The 9,853-nt window shown below is 41.2% G+C and overlaps 1 long non-coding RNA gene across 2 annotated transcripts; it reads right to left on the bottom strand.

Moving 5' to 3' along the window:
• Positions 1-1,478: 1,478 nt before the first annotated feature.
• On the bottom strand, positions 1,479-9,215 carry LOC134761128 (uncharacterized). Of its 2 annotated transcripts, none has more exons than XR_010139408.1 (3): positions 9,086-9,215; positions 3,803-3,922; positions 1,479-1,745 (listed from the first exon to the last, which is right to left on the bottom strand). It is a non-coding gene; the product is annotated as an uncharacterized LOC134761128 (long non-coding RNA). The 2 variants fall into 2 exon arrangements; XR_010139409.1 differs by having other exon boundaries at positions 9,067-9,212.
• Positions 9,216-9,853: the final 638 nt, after the last annotated feature.

Raw genomic sequence — 9,853 nt, 5'->3', positions numbered from 1 at the left:
AATGGCAAATCCGCAGTCAGTAAGTGACAGCGAGATCAGACCTGTCTGAATTCAGTATCCAGACTTTCTCCAGGTGCCCTGCTCTCAAACTCAGCCAAGACGGCTTTGACTTTTGCTAATATTTGGAAGACACTGTCCTCCCAGAAACTTCTCTCTGTAGGATGAAAGAAGGTTGCAGAACCCAGCTGGCAGATAACGTTTTAGAATTTGAGGCCAGACTGCACATATGTTATTGATCTGCTACCCTCATTCATTTTTTAAAAATCCAAATAAAAATGAAGCCCAGCAGTCAATCTGAATTAATTAGCTTTTCTGGCAGCTGCCATCTGAGAATTAGGAATTATCCTGAGCCAGTAAATTCTAACTGATTCTTTTCTTGTGGTGTCAGATTGGATTAAAGGAAATGTTGAGGGTAAAATTAAATACTACGCTTTTCTTATTGCTTCAGTTGCCCAAAGATAAACGCTTTTCATGATGATAAATATACCATAAATTCTCATAACAATAACCGAAATTCAAATAAATAGGCTGTATAACCCCATGTGACTGTAATTTTCCTTTTATAGTCAGCTTGTTTACTGTTTATTGAAGAGAATGTCTGGTCCTTGCCTTTGAGGGATATTAAATGCAGCATTAGTCCAGATTTTTTAAGGAAAGCCCCAAGCCAAGCACCTGTCTATATCGTTGATTGTTTTCTCTTTATTAAGAGACTACAAGGCCACAAAGTCCTTGATGCATATGATTGGGATGGGCACAGGGGTGAAATGAAAGGGAACAAGAAACATGTCAGCTAGAAGTCAGGAACCCTGGGCTCTGGCCCTGCACTTTGACGTTAACCAAGTCAATTCATCTGTTCATCTGATTTTCATCTCTTAAATGAGGGGATTTGTAACTGCCCTACATACATCAGAAAGTGTTTGACCCATACCTGAGATATTAGGGGTGACTAATTTAAGAAGGACAGAACTTGCTTCTTAGGTTGACTCTTGGCATCACAATAGATGAGTAACTTTGCCCAGTGACTGAAGGCCGCCCGTGACACCAGATTCACAAATTAAAGTGACAGTAATGAGAAGAAACACCAGGCATTGGCAGCCATAAGTTAAATTATTCATAAGTCACCTGCATTAAGTGAAAGATAAAGTTTAACCAGCAATCACATGTCTAGGTATGTAACAGCATGCTAAGTTGGAAGTTTAATATATATAACTGAATTTCCAAAATGAGAAAGTTCAAATTAGGTGACACAGAACGAATTAAACTTCTCAAAAATCACTGAAAAGATCTGAAGTGCTTGAAAGAGTTAAAAGGGAGACAGGGTTTGTGAAGAAATATTTTTGGGGAGAGCCACTGCAGAGTTGGGAGTCTCACCCCACTTCCTCCCAAGCAGGTGAGATTCAAAGCCTCAAGCCAAGGGAGCAAAGATGTGTCAGTTAGCTACTGCTGCATAACAAATCACTCCAAAAACCAGGGGCTTTAAATAACAAGAGTTTATTTAGCTCACTGGCTGGGGGCCATCTGGTCTAGGATGATCTCACTTATGCATGTGGAGTTGACTGTTAGGCCAGCAAATCAGTTCTGCTGATCTTGTCTGGGCTCGCTCATGTGTCTGAGATGAATCCGCTGACCCAGTTTTGCTCCATGTTGCCTCTCATCCCCCAGCAGGCTAGCCTGGGTTTGTTCATACACAGTGGCAGAGGTCTAAGGAAGTGAGCAGAAGCATCCAAGGACTCTTCAGGTCTAAGCTGGAAAAGGTACATCATTATTTCCACCGCTCTCTATTGGCCAAAACAAGTCGTTAGATCAGCCCAGATTCAAGAAAGATTTCAACCCACCTCCAATGGGAGGATCATCAAAGACACATTGAAAAGGGGTGTGGCTACAGGAAGAATGGAGAATTGTGGCCAATTTTACAAGAATCTTCAGGGAGTTTGAAATGGTGCAATTATGGGGGTTATTAGATTTAATTTCTTACATGTGACTGAGGAAATTTAAGGTGAGAGACTACAGCTTCCAAACTGAGTCATGGGGCAGAGAAAGGGAGGGAATCAAAGGCTGAGTTTGAGAAACAGCAGCACTGCCACCAGGCATATGTTTTTCATGAGCTAGAAGTGGGCCACCTAACAGAGAGGACAGCTGGGAGGGGCAAATGGACTCCACCTAGAGGTCTGTGCTGAAGGATCCACTCAAGATCCAGGAGTGGGGAAGGGAGTGGGGTCTGGAGAAGGACTTCCCTTCCCCTCTGGAGCCATAGTTAGGACCCAACAGAAGAGCTGTGTAAATCCATGAATTTACTCATCAAAGAGTTAGCTCTAAAGGCTTGACAGACTCCCAGAATATGAAAAACCATCTTATGACAGTATCAAACCAGTAAGAGCTTTTTTTCTTTTTGGGACAGTGTCTTACTCTGTCACCAAGGCTGAAATGCAGGGGCATGATCATGGCTCACCACAGCCTCAACCTTCTGGGCTCAAATGGTGTTCCCACCTCAGCCTTCTAAGTAGCTAGGAACACAGGCTTGAGCCAACACGCCCAGTTAGTTTTTGTATTTTTTTTAGAGACAGGGTTTCGCCATGTTGCCCAGGATGGTCTCCAACTCCCAGGCTCAAGCCATCCTCCCGCCTAGGCCTCCCGAAGTGCTGGAATTACAGGCATGAGCCACTGTGCCCAGCCAAGAACTTTCTATATCCCTTGTCCTGTATCCCTATCAGAAAAGGCCAGGGCCACTTCCTTAGCAAGTCAAGAGGAAAGATGAGGAAGAAGGAGTGGTGACCACGTCCCCTCCCAAGTTCACCTGGAGCTGTGCTACTCCACCTGGGGCTGAGAGAGGGAGGAGACTTAATTCTAAATCTAACTTCTAAAGTTTGGAGTTTGGCTGAATGTGGTGGCTCACACCTATAATCACAGCACTTTGGGAGGCTGAGGCGGATCACTTGAGGCCAGTCCAAAACCAACCTCAGCAACATAGTGAGACCTCACCTCTACAAAAAAATTTAAAAATTAGCTTGGCATGGTGGCATGCTCCTGTAGTCCCAGCTACTGTGAAGGCTGAGGTGGGAGCATCACTTGAAACCAGGAGTTCAAGATTAAGTGAGCCGTGATTGCGCCCCGGCACTCGAGCCTGGGTGACAGAGTGAGAACTTGTCTCAGAATAAATAAAGTTTAGAGTTTTGACTATTCCATGATTCTGGGCAACCTAACTAGCAAATTAAGCCTATTTGTATAGATAAGACTGTCTAGTACCTAAGTATGAGCAGAAAAGTCACACCAGAGTCTTTATCCCAGGCAGGGTTAAAGCTTCTACCACAGTGAATACATTTTAAAGAGATGGGGAGAAAAAAGATAAAGTTAGACTTGTATTGTAACCTATTATCAATGTGTTCACAGTATCAGTTATAGGTATTCATATATTATGCTTCTCTGCTGTGGCAGAAATTATTGTAGAGTGCTTGGTAGCACTGTATACAGTGGAATGTGCACTATACATATTTCCTGTTACTAATATTTTTGCTTGTTTAGTGTAAACTTCAGTCTCTCCAACTCTGCTCTTTGAGAATAGTGACTTCCAAATTTTCTACAGAATAATAAAATATCAGAAAAATATATTTAGCATCACTACTAATCAAGGAGAGGTAAGTAAAAACAAAATACCATTTTTCATCTATGAAATAGGCAAAGGTTAAAAAACAACAATGCTCAGAGTTAGAGCAAGTGCTATGGAAGGAAAGTACAATATACTCCAGAAGGGAATGTGAGTTAACACTGTATTTTGGAAAAGCAACTTACAATATGCATCACGAACCTTGAAAATGTTTCTGACTCTTTGATGTAGCCATCCCACATATAAAATGCATTCCAGGAAATAATCAGAGAGATATGCAAAGGTGTATGTGTAGCAGAAACCTGGAAACAACTTCAATACCTATCAATAAGAGTGATTGATTAAATAATTACTTCATGCACTAGAATAATTTACAGCTGTTAAAAATATGTCATAGCAAATTATCACATTAGATGGAAAAATACAATGCTTTTAAAGCAAGATAATATAGTGCATTTACAAACATGAAAGAAAATGTATGAAAATGTTCACAATGTTTATCTCTGGGAAATAGAAATAATGGCAACTTTTTTTTCCTTTTCATTTAATTTTCTAAATTGTCTACAAAGAGTATATACTGCATTTGTTAACAGGAAAAGGCACTGTATCTGTGAGCCTCATCCACATTGTCGGGTAGATACCTGGAACTGGAATTGCTGGGTGTATGTACGTTAAGCTTCAGCAGATACTGCTAGTTTCCAAAAAAAAAAATACAGTAAATACGACATATTTTTCTTAATTACTGTTTTTTTAGAAGTTTAACACAAAATTTACACTCCCACCAGCAGGGTATGTGGATGGCTATTGCTCCACACCCACGTCAGCACTTGGTATTATCGTGTTGTTCATTACATTTTCATTTCATTTCCATTCTGGTGGGTGCATGGAAGTGGAGGTGTCACACAGCAGCACCAAGCAAACCTGGGCAAGAAGGGCTCCTGCTCTGTGCCTCACACTCACTCCAGAGAGCCTCACATTTCTTCCTATCACTGTCAAGGCCTCAGGGAACCATTTCTCCATATTTCTGGCCCTCTGTCCTCAATAAAATGTAACTCTGGCCAATTATCATGAAGGTGTGTGAGTTGTGCCACAGCCAACATCAGAGGCTGGCACTGCTTTGAGAGCTGACAAGGACTAGAGTGGAGGAAGCCCTTAGCAAGGGAAAACACAAATTAATTAACTTGTTAAATCCACTCTCCTGTGGCATGGATGCAATAGATTGTTGCATATTGGAGTTCCATTTCCCAATCATAGCAAGCACCATTTTCTTGCTTTTCTTCATGTTCTAATTCATGGTTCTGGAGGTAGTCACGAATCACAGCTGAAGAACACTTAGTCATGTTAGCCAACCAATGACCTTTTTCAGTTTGCATCTATGCAAGTCTACACCAGGGCTTCGCAATCTTCACATTATTGACATTTGGGGCCAGAAAATCTTGCGTGTGTCTGTCCTGTGTATTGTAGAATGTTTAGCAGAATCCCTGGCTTCTATGCACTTAAGATGTCAACAGGACCACCATCCTTAATGTGACAATCAAAAACGTCTCCAAATGTTGCCAAATGTTTCTTGTGGCGCAAACTTGCCCCCAGTTGAGAATGACTGATCTAGACATAAAAAAACATGATCTGGAATACTGGTCCTTTCCAGAAACAACTAGGTGGACACTGAATGCTGAAATTGTAGACATTTAATTTACAAAAAATGTATTAAGATTTAATTATTTTAAAAAATTAAAATTTCTTGGCTTTAATTAAATAATTCTTATTTAGAATTTTGATAGTCAATACTTACAATTTTTAGCTTGACTTTTAATTTTAATACTTTTAAAACTTTTAAGAGAAATAAATTTTTGAAAACATACAAAAAGTTATTTTAATTTTTTATTTTTACATTTGTTTTCATTTAAATTTTTGATAAAAATTAATAAAATTGCATATATCTTGAAGATATATTTTAATCCTTTAGATTATTATTAATTAAATTAAAATTATGTGAAAGTATTGATTACAACACAGCGATTTTGCTAAAATGAGGCAAGAAGAATAACTTATGGAATAAGTACATATCACTTATGAATTATTATTTGTTTACTATTCACCCAAATACCACAGGTCTATTAACAGAACACACAGATGTGCAAATATTAATTCAATTCAGTCTTCTTTGATATTTTAATGACTTTGTCATATAAAAACTGTAGCTTTATATTTGCAATGTTGTCATTATGAAGGTATATTTGTTAAAGCAAGAGGATAAAACTTTTAAATCAGTTTTTCTAGGTTGATGGATAGCATTTAAATACTTAGCTGTAATATTTAGCATTAGATTTAATTAAAATCTAATTTTAAAATCTAATCTAAAAATCTAATACTAAACGGATTAATAGATTAGATTTAAGATTTTGCATTAGAATAGTGTGTGGCCTACAATTCTCACTCCCACCCCAAGCCACATAATGGTGGGGACAGGCTCTTCTTGTGGTCTTAATTTGCATCTTTCTGATTACAAGTGAATTTGAACGCCTTTTTTGTTTACCGGTCACTTGGATTTCCTCTCTTGTGGCATGTCGGATGAAGACATTTACATATTTTCCCATTATGTTTTCTGCCCTTTAAAAATGGATTTGTTGACTTTATGTATTCTGAATATGAGCCCTGATATGGTTTGGCTCTGAGTCCCCACCCCAATCTCAACTTGAACTGTACTCCCATAATTCCCACGTGTTGTGGGAGGACCCAGTGGGAGATAATTGAATCATGGGGACGGTTTCCCCCATACTGTTCTCGTGGTAGTGAATAAGTCTCACGAGGTCTGATGGTTCTATCAGGGGTTTCCACTTTTGCATCTTCCTCATTTTCTCTTGCTACCACCATGTAAGAAGTGCCTTTCACCTCCCGCCATGATTCTGAGGCCTTCTCAGCCACATGGAATTGTAAGTCCAATTGAACCTCTTTTTCTTCCCAGTCTCAGGTATGTCTTTATCAGCAGTGTGAAAACAAACTAATACAGTTAATTGTACCAGTAGAGTGGGGTGCTGCTGAAAAGATACCTGAAAATGTGGAAGCGACTTTGGAACAGGCAGAGGTTGGAACAGTTTGGAGGGCCCAGAAGAAGACAGAAAAATGTGGGAAATTGTGGAACTTCTAGAGACTTGTTGAATGGTTTTGCCCAAAATGCTGATGGTGATATGGACAATAAGGCCCAGGCTGAGGTGGTCTCAGATGGAGATGCGGAACTTGTTGGGAACTGGAGTAAAGATGACTCTTGTTTTGTTTTAGCAAAGAGACTGGTGGCATTTTTCCCCTGCCCTAGAGATTTGTGGAACTTTGAACTTGAGACAGATGATTTAGGATATCTGGTGGAAGAAATTTCTAAGAAGCAAAGCATTCAAGATGTGACTTGGGTGTTGTTAAAGGCATTCAGTTTTATAAGGGAAGCAGAGAATAAAAGTGTGAAAAATGTGCAGCCTGACAATGTGATAGAAAAGAAAAACCTATTTTCTGAGGAGAAGTTCAAGCTGGGCTATAAAAATTTGTATAAGTAATAAGGAGCCAAATGTTAATCCACAAGACAATGGGGGAAATGTCTCCAGAGCAGGTCAGAAGTCTTCACCGCAGCCCCTCCAATCACAGGCGTGGAGGCCTAGGAGAATATGGTTTCGTGGGCTGGGCCCAGTGTCTGCACACTGTATGCAGTCTAGGGACTTGGTGCCCTGCATCCCAGCCACTCCAGCTATGACTAAAAGGGGCCAAGGTACACCTCAGGCTATTGCTTCAGAGGGTGGAAGCCTCAAGCCTTGGCAGCTTCCATGTGGTGTGGAGCCTGCGAGTGCACAGAAGTCAAGAATTGAGGTTTGGGAACTTCCACCTAGCTTTCAGAAGAGGTGTGGAAATGCCTGGATGCCTGGGCAAAAGTTTGCTGCAGGGGCGGGGCCCTCATGGAGAACCTCTGCTAGGGCAGTGCAGAAGGGAATTGTGGTGTTGGAGTCCCCACACAGAGTCCCTACTGGGACACTGCCTAGTGGAGCTGTGAGAAGAGGGCCACTGTCCTCCAGACCCCAGAATGGTAGATCCACTGACAGCCTGCACCATGAGCCTGCAAAAGACACTCAGGGCCAGCCCAGGAAGGCATCCAGTAGTGGGGATATACCCCGAAAAGCCACAGGGGCAGAGCTGCCCAAGACCATAGGAACCCACCTCTTACATCAGCATAACCTGAATGTGAGACCTGGAGTCAAAGGGGATCACTTTGGAACTTTAAAATTTGACTGCACCCCTGGATTTTGGACTTGCATGGGCCCTGTAAACCCTTTGTTTTGGCCAATTTCTCGCATTTGGAATGACTGTATTTACCCAATACCTGTACCCCCATTGTATCTAGCAAGTAACTAGCTTGCTTTTGATTTTTCAGGCTCATAGGCAGAAGGGACTTGCCTTGTCTCAAATGAGACTTTGGACTGTGGACTTTTGGGTTACGGCTGAAATGAGTTAAGACTTTGGGGGATGGTTGGGAAGGCATGATTGGTTTTGAAATGTGAGAACATGAGATTTAGAGGGGCCGGGGCAGAATGATATGGTTTGGTTCTGTGTCCCCACTCAAATCTCATCTTGAATTGTACTCCCACAATTCCCACGTGTTGTGGGAGGGACCCAGTGGGAGATAATTGAATCATGGGGGTGGTTTCCACATGCTGTTCTTGTGGTAGTGAGTAAGTCTCACAAGGTCTGATGGTTTTATCAGGGGGTTCTGCTTTTGCATCCCTCTCATTTTTTCTTGCCACTGTGGTGTAAGAAGTGCCTTTTGCCTCCTGCCATGATTCTGGCCTCCCCAAGCCACTTGGGTATGTCTTTATCAGCAGTATGAAAATGGACTAATAAAAGCCTTTTCTTGATTTATGTCTCACACACACACCCCACCCCACTCTGTGACCTGAATTTTCATCTCTGAACAGTGTATTTTGAAGAACCGATGCTCTCAATTTTAATGTAGTCCTGTGTATTAATCCTTCCCTTCATTTTTATTGTTTTTTTGGGGTTCTGCCTAAGAAACATTTTCCTCACTTCAAGGTCAGAAAGATATTCTTCTGTGTTATCTTTTATAAGTTTCATTGCTTTCCTTTCTCTCATGATTCTGTGATCCACCTGGAATAGATTTTGGGGTATGGTGTGCAGCAAGGCATAGAGCTTCATTTTTTTACATAAAGCAACTCAAAATAATTTACAGATAAATTATTAGAATCAATAGGGGAATATGGTGAAGTTGCCAAGAGCAATATACAAAGGAACATATTTCTATGTTCCAACATTAGAAAAATTTTTGTATAGATACCATTAATAATATCAAAAACATCAAATATCTAGGAGTAAATCTAATGAAAGTTAAGAAGGACTCTTACATAGAAAACTATGTAACATGACTGAGGGAAATGAAAGAAGTCTACATAGATGGGAGAGGGGGGCTGTACCACAGTTATGGAGGCTGACCGAGGGTCTCCTTGCTTCTTCCTTCCAAACCGCCTCTCCACTGTAGTACAGATTTCATTCCCCAGAGACCTCAGCTGGGGCTGTTCCCGTTCCCTGGTCTTCCCTCTCTAAGATTCCCCTCCAATCTACCCTGTTTTCTTTTCTATTCCCTTCAGCCCTTCCCATTGTGAGATAGTAGTGTTGGTCAAAAGGAGTGCTGGTCACCAAGGCTACTTTGGAAAAGGGTCATAAGTGCTTTTAGGAAGCAGGGGGTGTGCAGGACCAAGGAAGCAGTCAGGGGTAAGGCAACATGAAATAAATAGCAGGGCTGGTGGTAAACTCCTCGAGAGCATATGCCTACTCTAAATTTGGAAAAAGAAAAATTTAAAAAGCCATTTTGATCAAACAAATATTTGTAGACTAGACTGAGCCCACAAGCTACTGGGTCTTAAAAATCTCTCCAGGTGAGTCTAATGAGCTAATGCTGAGAACCACACAAGACCAGTAGAAGGGCTGTGTATTAGTCAGGGTCCCCAAAGAAATAGAACCAATAAGGTGCATGTGTGTGCACACGTGTGTGTGTGTGTACACAGGCATGTGTGTAAAATAAGGAACTGACTCACATGATTATGGAGGCTGCCAAGCCCCAAGATCTGCAGAGCAAGTCAGCAAGCCAGAGTCCCAGGACAGCTGACGGTGTAGTTCCAGTCCAGATGCCAGCAGGTTCAAAAACACGGAAGAGCCAAGGTTTCTATTTGAGTCCAAAGTCAAGAAAAAACTGAAGTCCCG

Source organism: Pongo abelii, chromosome 2 (assembly GCF_028885655.2).
Source record: "Pongo abelii isolate AG06213 chromosome 2, NHGRI_mPonAbe1-v2.0_pri, whole genome shotgun sequence".
Classification (NCBI taxonomy): domain Eukaryota; kingdom Metazoa; phylum Chordata; class Mammalia; order Primates; family Hominidae; genus Pongo; species Pongo abelii.
Note: the sequence above shows the minus strand (reverse complement) of the source record. Positions and strands in the feature narration are given on the sequence as shown.